Source organism: Callorhinus ursinus, unplaced genomic scaffold (genome assembly GCF_003265705.2).
Source record: "Callorhinus ursinus isolate GAN/ISIS: 27379988/994484 unplaced genomic scaffold, GSC_fseal_2.0 scaffold3, whole genome shotgun sequence".
NCBI classification, from domain to species: Eukaryota; Metazoa; Chordata; class Mammalia; order Carnivora; family Otariidae; genus Callorhinus; species Callorhinus ursinus.
In genome coordinates this window covers 9,796,560-9,816,912 of record NW_027397065.1, presented here as the reverse complement: position 1 = coordinate 9,816,912, position 20,353 = coordinate 9,796,560, and the positions used below count along the sequence as shown (strand labels likewise).

The 20,353-nt window shown below is 36.9% G+C and overlaps 1 long non-coding RNA gene across 1 annotated transcript in view; it reads left to right on the top strand.

Moving 5' to 3' along the window:
* LOC141371354 (uncharacterized) overlaps positions 1-19,570 on the top strand; it is a 29,240-nt gene extending 9,670 nt beyond the window's left edge. The window contains exon 3 of the long non-coding RNA XR_012376253.1: positions 17,876-19,570. This is a non-coding gene — a long non-coding RNA (uncharacterized lncRNA). The remainder of the gene's footprint in view (positions 1-17,875) is intronic.
* Positions 19,571-20,353: the final 783 nt, after the last annotated feature.

The following is a 20,353-nucleotide window of genomic DNA, read 5'->3' as shown; positions in this document are numbered from 1 at the left end:
TCTTTAGCAATCCTGAGTATCATAGTATTTCTGTAATCTGACCATGGCAAATATACCAACTAACATAAAAGATAACTCAAAATTACAGGATTACTGTAGGAATACTAGTTTTTTTTCTTTTTATATGCACAGGAAGAGACAAAATTAGAAGGGGAATGAAACAGACATTGTACTTTGCTCATGATCACTGTAACTGGATAAGTCATTATCTATTACTGAAATGCTTATCTCTTCTCAGTTAACACCTAGTATACAGGTGTTCACTCACCTCTAAGAAAAAGGAATTCCCCTTGGAACTGGCAAAATCTGAACAACTCCTTTAACATCCAGAATTGACATTTAAAGCTCTGATAGTATAGCCAGGAGCATGGTACAACTCTCCCAGCCCACCTATTGCCTCAGTGAGTCAGGAATGAGTCCCTAGCACATCCTGGGACACCCCTCAACAGTGCTTATTACAGCCCCAGCCATCTTACCACCAAGGTGACACAGTCTCAAGGCACGCCAGAACACTCCAAACCTCTACCATTTTGGATCCAGCTACCCCACCTGCATGCTCCACCCTAAATCACCAGGCATATATGGGGACTGACCACAGTCAAGGTCATTCCTTCAAGTTTAGGAGAAGAAGCTGTTCTGCCTCATTTACAGAAACACAGAAAATGAAGCAAAATGAGACAGAGGGATAAGTTCCAAAAGAAAGAACAAAACAAAAACCTCAGAAAAAGTACTAAAGGGATTGGCTATCACCAATCCCCATGATAAAGAGTTCCAAAATTATGGTCATAAAGATGCTCATCAGACTGGAAAAAAAGAGTGTATGAACTCAGTGAGAACTTCAACAAATACATAGAGAATATAAAAAAGAAGCAGAGTTGAAGTGAAAAACTTAAGGGAATCAGCAGTAGATACACTACACTAAAAAATGGATACTCAATAGATGAAGAAAAGGCATGTGCCAAAGTACAACATCCATTCATGATAAAAACCCTGATCAAAGTGAGGTTAGAGAGAACATACCTCAACTTAACAAAAAGGCCATATATAACATATCCACAGCTAACATACTCACGGTGAAAAACTAAGAGCTCTTCCCTAACGTCAAGAACAAGACAAGGATGTCCTCTTTTCCTACTTTTATTCAACATAGTACTGGAAGTCCTCACTACAGCAACCAGACAAGAAAAAGAAATCAAAGGGATCCAAATTGGTAAGGAATAAAACTGTCGCTCTTTTTAGACAATATGATACTATAAATAGAAAACCCTATAAGACTCCACCAAGAAACAATTAGAAGTAACGAATGAATTGAATAAAGTTGTAGGATACATAATTCATAAAAAGAAATCTGCTGTACCTGTAGAAACTAATGATGAAGTAGTAGAGAAATTAACAATTCTATATACAATTGAACCAAAAATAATAAAATACCTAGGAATAAACTTAACCAAACCAAATAAACTTAACCAGGAGCTATACTCTGAAATCATAAAATACTGGTGAAAGAAATTGACAATGACACAAATGAAAAGACCTACAATGTTCTTGGATTGGAAAAATTAATATTATAATGTTCATACTACCTAAAGCAATCTACGGATCCAATGCATCCCTATCAAAATACCAACAGCGTTTTTCACAGACCTAGAACAAATAATTCTAAAATTTTTATGGAACTATAGAAGACCATGAATACCAAAGCAATCTTAGGAAGGAAGAACAAACCGGAGGTATCACAATCCCTGGTTTCTAGATATACTGCAAAACTGTAGTCATCAAAACAGTATGGTACTGGCACAAAAATAGATACATAGAACAGGATGGAGAGCCCATAAATAAGCCCACAATTATATGGTTAATGTATAACAAAGGTGTTACAAATGTACAATGGGGAAGAGGTAGTGTCTTCAAAAAATTGTGCTGGGAAAACCAGACCGCTATATGCAAAAGAATGAGACTGAAACACTTCCCGACACCATACACAATAATAAACCAAAATGGATAAAAGACCTAAATGTGAGACATGAAACCATAAAACTCCTAGAAGAAAACATATGCCATAATCTCTTTGACATTGGCCTTACAGACATTTTTCTAGATATGTCTCCTCAGGTAAGAAAACAAAAGCAAAAATTTATCAGGACTACACCAAACTAAAAAGCTTTTGCACAGCTAAGGAAAACAACAAAATTAAAAGACTATCTACTGAATAGGAGAAGAAATTTGCAAATAATATATCTGATAAGGGGCTAATATACAAAATACATAAAGACCTTATACAAGTCAATGGCAAAACCCAAATAATCCAATTAAAAATACGCAGGGGACCTGAACAGATATTTTTCCAAAGAGAACATACAGACGGCCATTAGCTACATGAAAAGATGCTCCACATCACTAGTCATCAGGGAAATGCAAATCAAAACCACAATGAGGTATCACCTCATGCCTGTCAGCATGGCTAGTATCAGATTAGAAATGAGTTGGCAAGGATATGGAGAAAAAGGAACCCTCATGCACTCTTGGTAGGAGTGTAAATTAGTACAGCCACTGCAGAAAACTGGAAATTCCTCAAAAAAAAAATAGAAATACCACATGATCTAGTAATTACACTACTGGATACTGACTCAAAGAAAACAAAAACATATATTTGAAAAAATATATATGCATCCCTATGTTTGTTGCAGCATTATTTACAATAGCCAAGATATGGAAGCAATCCAAATGTCCATCGATAGATGAATGGATAAAGAAAATATGGTATATATATAATAAAGTGTTATTTAGTCATAAAAAAGAATGAGATCTTGACATGTATAACAACATTGATGAACCTAGAGTGTGATACTATGCTAAGTAAAACAAGGCAGAGAAAGACAAATACCATAGGCTTTCATTTTATGTTGAATCTACAAAACAAATGGCAAAAGAAAGCAGAAACAGACCCATAAATACAGAGAACAAGATGGTGGTCACCAAAATGTCAGGGGTGAGTGTGGGGGGGTAAATCGGTAAAGGGGGGTATGGGAGGTACACATTTCCAGTTAGAGAGGGATTAAGTCATGAGGATGAAAGGTACAGGATAAGGGTAATAGTCAATGGTATTGTAAAACTATTGTATGGTGACAGTAACTGCATTGTGGTGAGGATAGCAAAATGTATAGGGAAGTTGAATCATTATGTTGTATACCTGTCATGAAACATAAACAGAAATTTTTCAATGGTCAAGTTATTGCTTAACCATATGGACAGAATGAATATTTTCCCACAATCTTGTCTAAACATAAGTAGAAACTTTTCAATAGTCATTAATTTTAATATGGTCTATGCATTATAACTGTGATTCAAGTTGATTTAGTTCATGTTACTAAGAGTTTTGCGAGTCATGTGATTTATAGTATTTTTTAAATGCAAGTATCTTATAAAAGACATAATCTTTGAAAATTTCCTTCAATTCCATTCCCCATCAATAGTCATTCAATAAACTTAACTAGCAAAATTTGGATTGATTTCTCATGACATAATAATCATAAATATAAGGCAGAACTCAGAAAATCTTTAAAAAAAAGATTTTATGTATTTATTTGACAGAGACGCAGTGAGAGAGGGAACACAAGCAGGGGGTGTGGGAGAGGGAGAAGTAGGCTTCCCGCAGGATAGGGAGCCGGACGCGGGGCTCAATCCCAGGACCCCGGGATCATGACCTGAGCCGAAGGCAGATGCTTAACAACTGAGCCACCCAGGCACCCCAGAACTCAGAAAATCTTATAAAGATAAATGTAAACTATTAAACACAAAACACATACTTCAGGATAACAGCCTTCAAATACAAAAATCTAATTCTTCTGCTATTTATTTGTTTAAATTCTAATGTATGAATTGTATGTTCCCAGAAATTATTCTTAGTCTATGTCATTATTAAAAATCCTTAGCATAGGGGCACCTGCGTGGCTCAGTCGTTAAGCGTCTACCTTTGGCTCAGGTCATGATCCCAGGACCCTGAGATTGAGCCCTGCGTCAGGCTCCCTGCTCAGCGGGAAGCATGCTTCTCCCTCTCCCTCTGCTGCTGCCCCTGCTTGTGTTCCCTCTCTCACTATATCTCTGTCAAATAAATAAATAAATAAATAAAATCTTTTAAAAAAATTATTAGCATAAACACCAAATGTATACTGTCCGACACCTCATTTCTCATACCTAAGCTTTGCAAGAGATCATGAACAATTTTGTGGTCTAGTATGGCACAATTAAATGATGATTAGGCCAACTCCCCCCAAAAGAGATGATCATCAAACAATTTAGCTAACAATACGGTACTAGGAGTAAGTATAAACTATAGGCTGCATATCTCTAACACTGTAACTCACTAAGGATAATAAGAAAAAAATATGCATGTTATTTAAAAAGTTACCATATGTAACGCTAAGATTCAGTAAACCATTTTCTCACCAAATTTTTAAAAAAGTATTCCTTGGGAGTAAAGTTCCTCAACTCTACCTATGTATAAGATTTGGATATAATACAGAGTACAGAGTTAATGATAGTTGGACTGTATCAGTAATTTTAATCATTATTATTTTGACAGCATTCACATGGTCAAAACTAATCAATGAAAACAAAGAATTGGAACACAAGCAGCCTAACTAAAAAGCAAGTTTTGTTAATTAACTCAAGTATGTTCTATGGGAGAAATGTTAACAGAATACCCAAGAAAAGGAACATGAAATATATAATTTGGAGTGTTTTGAAGTAGCAACCACATAAAGTCAGAGCTTTGAAGTAAAATGTATGCTAAAGACTGTTATCAATCAGCCCATTGGACAATACTGTGGAAAAAAATTCACTTAACCATGAGAATTTTATCTTTTTTCCAAGTTCTTGATATAAACAAGCATACAATAGTTCCTAGTCCTTGAAGTGAAAAGAGTATTATGTGGAAATATAAAGCTTTGAAGAATACCATAAAAAAATATGAGTTGAAATTCAAATATCACATGCAAATAAGAAAGCCAGCAATCTTTTCAGGTATGCATATTTTTGTGTATTTGTTCATAACACATGCAATGCCAGTAGCCCTTCTTAAGGGAAACTGCCCCATTTACAGCCCTTGTAGGAAAGTCAGGTCAACTAGCCATGTGACTTCACTCTTTCTCTTGGTCACAGCACCTTTGGCCAACACATTGCATGAGTTAATCTGGCAAGCTAGTTAGACAGTTCAGGAAGTGGAGTGGTAGAATGGCATCCCACAAATATGCAAAGAATGGCCCATCCTCGTCTATGAATAAGCTACAATGAAGAGGAAACTGAATCCATGAGTTAAAAATTGGTGTGATGACCCACAAAATCCTGTGCTGAGGTCCATCAAGGGATCCTGGAACCAGTCTGTTATAGGATTCTTGGCCCTGCTATGTTTCTTGCTCACCGTACAGAATCTCTGGTCCTTTTATGACAATATTTGCAGTATCCCCTCTTGAACAAACCAATAAGCCCTATTTCTATACACCCAAAATAATCTCACTAAAATACCTCTTCAGATATATAGCAATGCCACCAAGAACATTCGATTTGTATGCTCCTTTAATTCTCCCTTTCCTATCATAGCAGATACTCACTTTCTTATTAAGGTTTTTTTTAATTTTTATTTTTTATATTTGCATAACTTTATTATGTTCAGTTAGCCACTGTATAGTACATCATTAGTTTTTGATGGAGTGTTCAAAGATTCATTAGTTGCATATAACACCCAGTGCTCATCACAACATGTGCCCTCCTTAATACCCATCACCTTGTTACCTCATCCACCCACCCCCCTCCCCTCTGAAACCCTCAGTTTGTTTCCCAGGGTCCATAGTCTCTTCTCTCATAGTTCATCTCCCTCTCTGATTTCTCCCCCTTCAGATTTATATGCAGATTCATTCACATATAACCCATTCTCTCAAACTTTCTCTCTTTAGTGACACAGTAGGAGAACTTGTTCCACTTTGAGAAGCAAGCTGACACTTTTCCTCTTCCTGTATATTTTCTCCTCCTGATCTTTTTATACAAACTATTCATTCTCCTTGCTCACAGTCAACCTGATTTCCTTTTTATATGCAACCTTCAAGTTAACTGAGAATGAAACTAATTAATTAGCATGCTTGATTTTCAATCTTTACTGTCTTCCAAGGAAATATAACTGGCGTTGATATATGAAAAAGATATATTAACTACCTTTATGTGCTGTTGAATCCTTTTATATTAATTACTGTGCTGCCTTATGTTTTATTCATATATGAAAATTGTTTGCATTAGCACATATTTTCCCAATAAAATTATAAATAATGAAGGATAGAAATGCCTTATTATATCAAATAAAGCCTACTGCTATATTAACTTTTGTCCAAAAGTTAGTAGTGAATAGTAATACATAAAACATTCTAGCTCTTTTTAAAGACATCCAAATATGCACTAAAAACATTCAAAGTGTTTTTGCTATAGTGCAAAAATTACAAATTTCACTTGTTACTCTGAAAATTGTCTTCTAAAAAGTATTTTTAGATTTTCTGGTTCTGCAATGCAATATATTACAAAATATCATTTATAAAGCAAGTAATATATGTACAAGTACCTTATAAGCTGTAAAGTGCTATAGAAATATAAGACATCAAGCTAGATCTTTTCTTCTGGATATATGCCTAAAAGTACAAAAATGAAGAGCCTGTTAGAGCGTGAAATATCCAAGACTTGAGAATAAAAAGATAATTTCTTGAATGCTCTTCCTTCTTCAGTCAGAAGAATGCCTAGCATTCTCAAAATCCTGTAATTGTCATGCCTTCTAACATTCAAACTTGTAACATACAATCTGTGCTGCTTCATAAGTTCTGATTGACAGCTTAATGGAACAGTCTGGTTCTCGGCTTTTCTGGATGATAAGTGTAAATAGTGTGGTTTTCAGAAGGTAATACCCTACCATTAGTGGGTCTCCCCAAAGTCTTTCACAGTAATGAAAGTAAGCTTAATGTATTTACTTCCATGAATGCTTGCCAAGAAACTCAATCTATGTATTTGGAAATGCTTGTCTCTAGCCTAGAAACATTTTTAAGGAAACACCTGGTCAGTATAGTGTTCTGTGTTAAGTATCACAGGTATATAACAGGGGTTTCCCCATGCTGGAAGGGAAGAGTAGTTACTTTTCTGTACTATTTTATTCCTGGAATGTGTTTTTTTATCAACCGACCTCATTCCGTATTTCTGAAGGTTAGTTTTACCTGGGCTTGGACAACAATCTAATTTCCTATTGTTGACAAAGACAGTGAACCAAAAGAAAACTGTAACAGACTAGCTAGACTGAGTCAGACTCAGATTGTGTGATAGAAACACCGTGGTCTTCTGTGAGCTTTCAGCAAATATTTCCTTACAAAATATGTTATGGGATATTTAAACAGAAGGCAAAGCATCATTCTGTGTGAATAGCAATGTATCTATCATGATCCATCAGATGTGCACTAGGGAGCAGTGGAGGAAACTTGACTGTGAAAGGGGACAAAATCATCACTGATGACAAGGGTGGACCTGGCTGATCAAAGGAGTCAGAGATACTTAAAAGCACTCTGAGTTGCATTCAGTCAGTCTCACACCTCATCCCCTGCTCCCTGATAGGAAGGACTGACTTAATTTCTGTCTTGAATGCTGGACATGCAAAGCAGAAGGCATTACATGACATTACAAGTCAAGCGATCAGGAGAGATAAATCTCAGAGAAATGTTCTTCACATTTCTGTGTCTGACTTATTCATAATTGTTAAAATTATAGAGCTAAAAAAATCAGTTATAGACTACATACATAGTCTAAGCAAAGCCATGTATTATTAATCCAATTTTTCTTCTGTGCCCACGACATCTAAGTAACGATGGGATGGGAGGCATACTAACCATTATCCCTGTCTCTAGTTCAGGAACATTGGTGACTCTGAGTCTTTCAGACCAGTGTGCAATCTGCCATGTTTTCTCCATTTTCTTTACTTCTAAGTGGTATCTGAGAATACAGATGCCATGGTGGTTGCAGGCAAGGACACTACCAGTACTTATGGATATCTTCCATTCTTTGATGGTCTAGATTGCAAAGTGATTTATTGACCTAGTCATGTATTAGTGACATGAACCTGCTGGCATTCTGGGGAGACCTCAATCTTCTGCTACTGCTGCATCTAGTATAAGAGTATTCTCTTCACCAGTGATTCTCCTGAAGAGCTTGGCTATCTTATATGGACTGAACCCCATCCTAACACTCCCTATCCATGAGTCTAATTATTCTCAGGTCTGGGTGGACTACCTTGTAGCTTTTGACAACCTTTTTCCAATCTCAGCTGCATCCTGACATCCAATCTCCTTCCTAACTCCAAAGGCACATAAGATTTATTGAGACCTTCATCCCCCTCACTGCAATGGACAGATCATCTAAGCAGAAGATCAACAAGGAAATAAGGGCTTTGAATGACACACTGGACCAGATGGACTTCACAGATATATTCAGAACATTCCATCCCGAAGCAACAGAATTTACATTCTTTCTAGTGCACCTGGAAATTCTTCAGAATAGATACATTCTGGGTCACAAATCAGGTCTCAACCAGTACCAAAAGATTGGGGTCATTCCCTGCCTATTTTTGGACCTCAAGGCTTTGAAACTGGAACTCCATCACAAGAGGAAAGTTGGAAAGAACTCAAATACATGGAGGCTAAGGAGCATCCTACTAAAGAATGGATGGGTCAACTAGGAAATTAAAGAATTCAAAATCTTTGGGATGCAGCAAAGGTGGTCCTAAGAGGAAAGTATATAGCAATACAAGCTTTTCTCAAGAAACAAGAAAGATCTCAAATACACAACCTAACTCTACACCTAAAGGAGCTGGAGAAAGAACAGCAAATAAAGTGTAAACCCAGCCAGAGAAGAGAAATAATAAAGATTAGAGCAGAAATCAATGAAATAGAAACCAAAAGAACAGACTAGATCAACAAAACTAGGAGCTGGTTCTTTGAAATAATTAACAAGGTTGATGAACCCCTGGCCAGACTTATCAAAAAGAAAAGAGAAATGACCCAAATAAATAAAATCATGAATGAAAGAGGAGAGATCACAACCAACACTGAAGAAATACAAACAGTTATAAGAACATATTATGAGCAAGGAGGAGCAAATGGCAGAAGATAGGAGACCTAAATTTCATCTAGTCCCAGAAATTCAGCTAGATAGGGATCAAACCATTCTGAACACCTACAAACTCAACAGGAGATTGAAGAAAAGAATAGCAGCAACTGAATTGGCATTGGAACAGAAAAGCGACCACTTTCTGGAAGGTAAGACGTGCGGAGAAGTAATTCTGAGGTGATATTCGGGAAGATAGATGGGGGCGGGGGTGCTCCATCAGCCACTACCGGCAAGTGATAGAGCTGCAGAGCACAGAATCGGAACTTTTAGAAGTCGGCTCCACTGAGGGACGTTGCTCCAGTGGCTAAGCAGGGGGTGGAATCCTCACTGGGACAGTGTGGTCTCAGGACCTTCGGAGTCACAGGTGCTTGAGTGTGGCAGAGCTCCCAGGTATTGGAGCGGGGAAGTTGGCTGCAGAGATGGAGCCGAGGAATTGGCTGTCAGCTCAGGGTTGCCATAAACTCTGATCTGCGGCACAGTCGGGCCACTGTTCCTCCAGCAGGGACCCAACAAGCGGCAGATCCCGGGAGACTCCTCTTCATCCCCGCAGGAGTGCAACACAGGAATCGGCTGGGTTTGGAGACTCCAAACGGGGTTGTGTGCCAGAGATAGAAACCCTCGGTCACAGGCCGAGTGAGCACGGAGTGCGGCTGGAGACCACGGAGATGGGAGTGATTGCTTTTCTTTCGGGGCTCACTGAGGAGTGGGGCCCCAAGTTCTCAGCTTCTCTGGGGCGGAGATTGGGAGGTCACCATTTTCACTCTCATCCTCCAAAATTGTACGGAAAGCTTGCGGGGAACAAAAGCTCCCGAGAGCAAACCCGAGCAGATTACTTAGACTGGACACAATCAAAATCTCTCAACAATCAAAAATCTCCCAACAAACAAAAGCCCATGGCCAGATGGCTTCCCAGGGGAATTCTAACAAACATTTAAAGAAGAATTAATACCTATTCTTCTGAAAATGTTCAAAAAAATAGAAATGGAAAACTTCCAAATTCGTTTTATGAGGCCACCATTACCTTAATCTCAAAACCAGACAAAAACCCCATCAAAAAAGAGAATTACAAACCAATATCCCTGATGAAAATGGATGCAAAAATTCTCACCAAAATACTAGCCAAGAGGATCCAACAGTACATTAAAAGGATTATTCACCACGACCAAATGGGATTTATTCCTGGGCTGCAAGGTTGGTTCAACATCCGCAAGTCAATCAAGGTGATACAATACATTAATAAAAGAAAGAAAAAGCTTGGGCGCCTGGGTGGCTCAGTTGGTTAAGTGACTGCCTTCGGCTCAGGTCATGATCCTGGAGTCCCGGGATCAAGTCCCGCATCGGGCTTCCTGCTCGGCAGGGAGTCTGCTTCTCCCTCTAACCCTCCCCCCACTCATGTGCTCTCTCTCTCTCTCATTCTCTCTCTCAAATAAATAAATAAAAAATCTTTAAAAAAAAAAGAACCATACAATCCTCTCAATAGATGCAGAAAAAGCATCTGACAAAGTATAGCATCCTTTCTTGATCAAAACTCTTCAGAGTATAGGGATAGAGGGTACATACCTCAATATCATAAAAGCCATCTATGAAAAACCCACAGTTAATATCATTCTCAATGGGGGGAAAAAACCGAGAGCTTTCCCCTAAGTTCAGGAACATGGCAGGGATGTCCACTATCACCACTGCTATTCAACATAGTACTAGAAGTCCTAGCCACAGCAATCAGACAACAAAAAGAAATAAAAGGCATCTGAATTGGCATAGAAGAAGTGAAACTCTCTCTTTTTGCAGATGATATGATACTTTATGTGGAAAACCCAAAAGACTCCACCCCAAAACTGCTAGAACTCAGACAGGAATTCAGTAACGTGGCAGGATATAAAATCAATGCACAAAAATCCGTGGCATTTCTATACACCAACAATGAGACAGAGGAAAGAGAAATTAGGAGTCAATCCCATTTACAATTGCACCCAAAACCATAAGATACCTAGGAATAAATCTAACCAAAGAGGCAAAGGATCTGTATTCAGAAAACTATAGAATACTCATGAAAGAAATTGAGGATGACACAAAGAAATGGAAAAATATCCCATGCTCATAGACTGGAAGAACAAATATTGTGAGGATGTCAATGCTGCCTAGAGCAATCTACACATTCAATGCAATCCCCATCAAAACACCATCCACTTTTTTCACAGAACTGGAACAAATAATCCTAAAATTTGTATGGAACCAGAAAAGACCCTGACTAGCCAAAGGAATGTTGAAAAAGAAAACCAAAACCAGTGGCATCATAATTCTGGACTTCAAGCTCCATTACAAAGCTGTAATCATTAAGACAGTATGGTACTGGCACAAAAACAGACACATAGATCAATGTGTCCTTTTATTTATTTTGTATATGGTATAAGAAGGTGGTCACATTTCACCAAAAATAAATTCAAAATAGGTGAAAGACCTAAATGTGAGACAGGAACCATCAAAATCCTAGAGGAGAACACAGGCAGCAACCTCTTTTACAACAGCCATAGCAACTTCTTGCTAGACACGTCTCCGGAGCAAAGGGAAACAAAAGCAAAATTGAACTATGGGGATTTCATCAAGATAAAAAGCTTTTGCACAGTGAAGGAAACAATCAACAAAACTAAAAGACAACCTTCTGAATGGGAGAAGATATTAGCAAATGACATATCTGATAAAGCGTTAGTGTCCAAAATATATAAAGAACTTATCAAACTCAACACCTTAAGAAGAAATAACCTTGTTAAAAAAGGGCAGAAGACATGAATAAACATATTTCCAAAGAAGACATCCAAATGGCCAACAGACACATGAAAAAGTGCTCAATATCACTGGGCATCAGGGAAATACAAATCAAAACCACAGTGAGGTATCACCTCACACCAGTTAGAATGGCTAAAATTAACAAGTCAGGAAACGACATATGTTGGTGAGAATGTGGAAAAGGGAAATCCTCCTACACTGTTGGTGGGAATGCAAGCTGGTGCAACCCCTCTGGAAAACAGTATGGAGGTTCCTCAAATTGTTGAAAATAGAGCTACCCTATGACCCAGCAATTGCACTACTGGGTATTTACCCCAAAGATACAAATGCAGTGATCTAAAGGGGCACCTGCACCCCAATGTTTATAGTAGCAATGTCTACAATAGCCAAACTCTGGAAAGAGCCCAGATGTCCTTCGACAGATGAAAGGATAAAGAAGATGCACGCACGCACGCGCGCGCGCGCGCGCACACACACACACACACACACACACACACACACACACTGGAATATTATGCAGCCATCAAAAATGAAATTTTGCCATTTGCAATGACGTGAATGAAACTGGAGGGTATTATGCTAAGCGAAATAAGTCAATCAGAGAAAGACAATTATCAAATTATCTCACTGATCTGTGGAATTTAAGAAACAAAACAGAGGATCATAGAGGAAGAGAAGAAAATACAAAATAAGATGAAACCAGAGAGGGAGACAAACCATAAGAGATTCTTAATCATAGGTAACAAACTGAGGATTGCTGGAGGGGAGGGGAATAGAGGAATGGGGCAACTGGGTGATGGACACCAGGGAGGGTATGTGTTGTAATGAGCACTGGGTATGATATAAGACAGATAAATCACAGACCTGTACCCCTGAAACAAAAAATACATTATATGTTAAATGAATTTAAATTAAAAAATAATAAGAATTTTAAAAAACAGAATTCCTAAGACATTTTCTTAACCTAAAGAACAGAAGGATGATGGGAATTCTAATTTGGATTCTTTTTCACTCTCTCTAAGCAGTCCTACCCTTTCCACTGTTGTGGTTTCTATTCTAATTGCCTTAGGTTGGGCTAGGGATATCAATGAGATGGTCCCTGCAGAGTCCCAGTTTAGAAAAAGGACAAAACCCCAATGATTATTGCTTTCCTCTCTATCTCAGTGTCCACAAAACTTTAGTCTGGATAGGACATCGGGATGCTCTTGTTTATCAGTATGCTTTCCCTGACACTCTTCCTATGGTTTGCCAAGACTATAGGTATGTGTTCTGATTTCTCCTTCTTCCAGGCTTGAACTTAGCCCATGGCAAATCATGCATTTTCTTAGGTACACTACGCTTTATAAATCATGGGAGGAAGGGAAGATTTTATCCATGATTTTAAAAGTTTATATCACCATAATCCAGGACAGTTTTTGGTGAGTTAATAGAAGTTAAAAAGAATCTAGAGAAGTTTTTCTTTTGATAAACCCAGGTTTTCAAAGCTATTGTTTTCTATGGAGTCACATAATTTTCTTTCAGATATAAAAAGCTAAATACTGACTCCGTATTTATTTTCCATTCCTGTCACAAAAATACTAATCTCACCTGAGATGAACAGGTGCCCCCCAAAAGCCCAATTACACTGTTCAGAAAATGAATAGACACACCAGAGAATAGAACATATTTATGAAACATGTGAAAGGACTTCTATTTAGAATATATGAACTTTTCCAACTCAAGGAAATCAAATAACTGACAATCCTTTTTGTAAAAAAAATGGTCAATATATTGGAAAATATACTTCACAAAGAAGATACACAGATGGCCAATAAGCACATGTAAAGGTGTTCAGCATCATGTATCATCAAGAACATGGAACTAAAACTATAGTAAAATACCACTATACTTGAATTACTAAAATTGAAAAGATGTACAATACCAAGTGTTGACAAAGATAATTAGAACTCTCATACCTTCCCGGGAGAATGCAAAGTGGAAAAGTCATCCTAAAAAACAGTTTGGCAGTTTCTTATAAAGTTAACCATTTAATCTATATACTCAACTATTAGATATTTCCTAAGAGAAATGAAAACACACATCTACATAAAGACATGTAAGAAAAATATTCATATCTGCTTTTGTACAAAACTGGAAGCAACCAAAATGTCCATGAACCTGATAAATAATGTTATATCTATACAATGAAGTACTACTCAGAAAGGAACAAACAGTGATGTGTACAACAACATAGATGAATCTCAAAACCATTATGCTATGTAAAAGAAGCTCGCCATAGTCTCCCACAGACTAAGGTCAATTCCAGTGTATCCTCAAGCTACACTTTCAACATGTCTATATGCCCTGCCACCAGGTTTCAAGCTATTCTGCATTCCATTTTCCCCAACCCTTCTCACCTAGGCTATTATCTACTATCTTTCTATCATCCTTTAAAATCTAATTCATATACAACATTCAGCCTGTCCTGAGTTCCCCATATTGTTCCTTGCTCTCCTCAGTAACATTCTCAACACTACATATTAGAGCATTAGTGTTAAATAGGCAGGCTCAGTTCTTGGTGACAGACACATAGCTCATTTTAGTGTGTTAATTTGTATGGTTGTCTCCCCAAGAATGGGCTCCTTAAGATGAAGATCTTTGCTTCATCCATATATATCCCTCGGCATCTCTTGGAGCACCCTGGACACAGCAGTCAATAAATGTTGACTCTACTGTGTGTTTTCCTTGGTTAACCAAAAGACAGTGATATGAGCCAAACAATACATATAAAAATAATATAGTGCTATAATGTTGATTAATTTTGTTTTCCTACATTTATCCTGGTATATAGACCGAGCAACCAGGGAAGGTGAACTAACATAAATTTTCCTTCTAATATTGAAAATAGTGCCCTTCTATTACATACTATTCCAAAATTGCAGAGAAATATTTTAGGTACTACAAACTTTCTAGGACACAAAAGCTAGTTTGTTTAATTACTTTGGCATTCCTTTATTTTTTTAATTGTAATTGAAAATTAGTTCTTAAATTTTTAAGGATACAGACAGGCTTAAGTGCTAAAATATTACCAGGTGTAAGAAAGAAAGAAATATAAACAATTAAAGTTAGTTTTAATACTGACAAAAATATTGGGAATGGTCCATAGTTTATTCATTCTAAATTCTTATAAGAAACTTGGTTTATCTTGGATTTGTTAGAAATATATTTGATATGACTGATTGATGTAACGGACTTGTAGGTAGGGGGAAGACATTGATTTGTTTTTACCTCAGAAGGCTGGCAGTTCTGTCTGGTATAGATTTACAAAAGAAAAGTACAAATAAGGCTTATAAAAATATTTGGATGTTTGATGTTTGAAGAGTTGTTCAGAATATACATTTCAGTAATAATACCAACTCAGATCAACTAAAAAATCTGTCCTGAGAGCAGTGGACTTTGATGATTTTATGAATATTTTTTGATGCCACAGTAGGCTGCACCTTTTATCTTCAAACTCCAAATATGGGGGAAAAATAATAGAGTAATTTTCCCTGGGCCTTAATTCAGAATAGTACTCTTAACAAATACAAAATCTAGAACTGTAAATTTGTGTTATATGTAAAATGTGCCAGATACTGATTAATATCCATCCTATCCACATTCTTCCCCCATTAAATGAAAGTTCTGAAGACCAGTGTTATTTCTGTCTCATAGTCTCACAGAGCATTTTGCTGATAATATTCACTCAAAAGGTGTTTTATTAAATAAACTATTAAATTATACTAAAATTTGGTTGTTTTACTCTTGCTAGAAATAACTGGGTCATCTCAGAATACTGAAAATCTTTTATTATAGAGAATTATTTATTATAATATTGCCTGTGGCATTTTGTAACAACACATCTCTTAAAGGCATTATTTTAAAGGTCCTCATTTATTTAGGCCACAACTAAGGTAATTCTCTTCATGAATATGTCTGTGTGAATAGTTTGAAAATTATATATAATAAGAGATTGGTGATGGGTAAAAGAAAATTGGGGCAATTTTAAAGTCTGAAACCCTGAAACCATCCTTGGTAGTAATTTAAAATATCTAAAATAGTAAGTGGTACGTTATTTTTAAATTCTGTGGCAATAAAGAAATAACATGACCAAAACCATTCTGGATATTAGATTTCTGATTATAAGGCACAAATTGTCAAAAAAATTAATTCTGAAATAAATTTGAGTTTTTTGCAATAAATACTTTTGTAGTTTTTGTGTGTTTGTTTGGCTTTGCTTAAGAGACAGAGAGCAGAGGTGACCAGAGGGAAAGGGGGAGGGAGAGAATCTCAAACCGAGCCACACCCAGTGCAGAGCCTGACATAGGGCTTGATCTCAAGACCTGGAGATCAACACTCCAGCCGAAATCAAGAATTAGACACTTAACCACCTATGCCACCCAGGCACCCTAAGACCTTTGTGAGTTTGTAATCACAGTAGCATACAGAGTTTCAATTTTCATGTTGTTTCACGAACATTTGCAACTCTCCTCTAAGGCCAGGAAGCTAACTATGCATCCTATCCCATATTGACTTAGCAAGGCAATAGCAGCAAGAAGACACCTCTTTCAGGTCTGTTCCTCAAGTACAATGATTCACTAGGAACCCTGCTGCCTGAACAGAGGAGCTCCAACCAAACCTGACATGCAGCTATTTCTGGCTCTGGCCTCCCATGGTTTCAAGCAACAGTGCTCTGCTTCTGCAGACCAGAGCCAGAACATCCTATGAAAAGATGTGTCACCACTGGCAGGCTGCATCTTCCTATGAGAGACGTGCTTCCTATGAGAGATAAGCTCCGTAATGAGATAAAGGAATTTGCCTAGTCCTTAGCTCCTTGTTTCTCCTCAACCTGGTGGCAATAATTGCCCTTTTGAATCTACTACTTCTGAACCCCATTGAGTTCTCCCTGTCTTAGTACTTAACCACTTTATACCAGTAAATAATCCTTTATATTAAGTTTTTTCTATTCAAATAATCAGTGTGGTTTTAGTCACCAAATTAGACCCTGTTTGATATAAATATTTAATAACTACATTAGGTTGGCTAAAAACTTTTGACAATGTAAGTCAATTTATTGATGGAATATCAACCTACATTGACCTGTATCTTTCGGCCGTTGATCTATCTGATCCCGTGAGTTACATGATAATGTTTAACTACCAATACTTGGCTCTATAAAAACCATGGAAAGAGGGAGCATCAGAGTTTAAAAAAAAAAAAAAAAAAAAACTTCTCTAATTTGATTTTATTATATCATCTTGAGCATATAGGAACTTCAAAAAGACACTTTGCTTTTGAAAACATGGCTATCATTTCTACAGCACTCTCTTACACTCCCACTTACCAACTATTGGTCAAATGCTTTCTTTGGAACCAACATTTGGAGTCTCTTATTCACAGTATACATAGAAAATGATTACTTTCTGCTTGCTACCTTAGCAGAATAATTGGAACAAATACATTTTAAGACTCACTCCAAGTGGTTCATTTGCAAGTATAAGTAAGTTGTTCGATGGATTTGGAAGTGTATCTTTTGTATGGCCAACTGTTCTTTTCTTAAAGTTAGTAAAGTTTCACAACTTTGAGGTTTGTGAAAAGGGAAAACTGTAATTTTAGCAGACAGTGTTGTTCTTAGGCATGGACAAACTTGGGTTCCTGCCCAGCTTCCCAACTGTAGGATTGTGCTGCTCTGCAGCTTGCCAGGGCCTCTGTTTTCTGCTAATAGACCACAAGTTTTCTTGTGGGTTTTCTATTGTTAAGGATGATAAAAACAGATTCTTACAGAAAACTCAGTAGAAATGTACAGTGCTTATACCAGAAACACTGAAAAAAAAATCTTATTTTAGTGTTCATGGTATTTCTCTCTTTCTTTTTTTTTTCCTTTTGGCAGAAAAAAGAGGCACAGGCTGGCTCGGCTGGCACCTCAGCTCAAAAAAAAAAAAAAAGGAAAAAAGAAAGAAGAAAAAGAAAAAAGAAAAGACAAATCAGAAGAAAGGAAAATCGAGGCACAGATGGCACTAAACATTCTCAAATCCTCCATGATGAAAAGTTCTGAGATAGAATATTCGGGGATTGGGCAGCCTTCAAAAAAGGTTTTTCGAAGGTCTCTTTCTCAGTTTAGGTTATAGAAAGCTGGGTTAGGAAAGTCTATTTAAAAAGTAATAATAATAAAAAGAATTAGTCTCCCCCCCAAAAAAGGACTTAATGAAAAAAAAATGTTGGAAATCTGAAACTCTCTGGATAATTACTCTCCATAAAATGTATGTGTGGGGGGGTGCAGTTGAGGCACCTAGGACCAATTTTACTTCTTTTAGGTAGACCGTCACCAAAGCAAATATAAAATTGACAGGTGTATTAGGCAACTTGATTAGATAACCCTTCCATAAAGTTTTAAGAAACATGATGACCAGAGAAGGATGTTATCATAATCATTATTGATACCTAATCATAAGGGTGAAATTATCATCCTCCATGGTTCTTAGGTAGTTAAATGGAAGGCTCCCTTGTCCCACTCAACATCCTTTAATAGTATAGATGAAAGGATTTAGTCATGACTTTGAAAAGACTTACATTCAAATTCCAAATAATAGCAAGCACCCAAGGCAATAGAGTAAATCTTATAAATTTTTACTATATTATTATACAATGGTAAAATTGAGGCTTACTTCCTAGTACTTTAGTAACTATATCACCTATAAAAACAATAAATAACAACACATAATTTTTAATTGATGTAGAGTAAGTTCACATTTTCAATTTTAGGATCCCTTTGAAATCCATCATTTCTGAGAGTCAGCATGAATTTGTGATTTACTACCATAAGTATTCCAAAGAGATAGCTTTCTTTTTAAGAAAAACAGTTTTAAAAAGGCTGATAAGAAAATATCCAAGGACTACTGGGACAAATGATGTTCAATGTAGGTGAATCATAGGCTCAGTGAACACATTTAACTTATTAAAAATATCCTCCATGTCAGTATCTTTCTACTCTGCCAGACACACTCCATCAGAGTCTAGCATGCCAAAGCAATGCCCATTACTCTTATAAATCATCTTTGGGATCCAAGCCTCCTAAAGTTCCTTTCTAGACTTTAGAAAGGGTTGTCTCCTAAAAATCCCCATCAAAAATCATCTACTTAGTCCCAATTTCTTCGGGGATTTGTTAAAGTGCTATAATATCAAAGGCATAAGCCTCTATACTACATACATTTTGTGTATGAGATACTGCTCATTGTCCAGTTCTCAAAAGCACACTGGACATACTTTACTATAAATATGTTTCTTACTAAGGGTATCTCAAGCACTGTTGAGAATCAAGTGGAATTTTTTTGGGAAAAAAAAACTTTTATCAGTTTCAAAATCTATCCTTTTGGCCCTAAGTACATATGAGGATCATGTAGTTTCCGGAAATGAATTAGGGAGTATAGATGGAGGGGCAAGTGGCAAACTAGAAAACTAACGCTACTTAAAGAGTGTGGCTTCCATTCCACTCTATCATTTACATACAGAATTATAGAGGATGGATTAATAAAGATTCTTATTTTTCAAAAGAACAGAGATTCCTATTTATCAAAAGTAGCCAGAAATCTAGATTAAGTTAATTTTTTAGTTGTTATTGTTGACTTATGTAAAAAGTAATAATGTGAAGATTGATTAAAATATTTCTCAAGGCTGAATACAACCTATGGCCATTGTCTTTTTAGAGGAAGCTTCCAACATGAAAAGTATTTCTCTGATAAAATGTTAAAGATCTGAATATTGCTTGGGAGGAGGTGAGATTGGATAATCAACCGACATAAGGGAAGAGCTTCTAAACAAGTCATGGAAAATAGGTTAAGTCTGCCAACACAGTGCCTCTCAGGAACAAAGTACTTAATATTTAAAGAAGTCAATGGGTTTCTTTTTTTTTTAAATAATTTTTTATTGTTATGTTAATCACCATACATTACATCATTAGTTTTTGATGTAGTGTTCCATGATTCATTGTTTGGGCATAACATCCAGTGCTCCACGCAGAATGTGCCCTCTTTAATACCCATCACCAGGCTAACCCATCCCCCCACCGCCTTCCCTCTAGAACTCTCAGTTGGTTTTTCAGAGTCCATCGTCTCTCATGGTTCGTCCCCCCTCCGACTTACTCCCCTTCATTCTTCCCCTCCTGCTATCTTCTTTTTTTTTTCTTAACATATATTGCATTATTTGTTTCAGAAGTACAGATCCGTGATTCATCAGTCTTGTACAGTTCACAGCGCTCACCATAGCACATACCCTCCCCAATGTCTATCACCAGGCCACCCCATCCTTCCCACCCACCACCACTCCAGCAACCCTCAGTTTGTTTCCTGAGATTAAGAATTCCTCATATCAG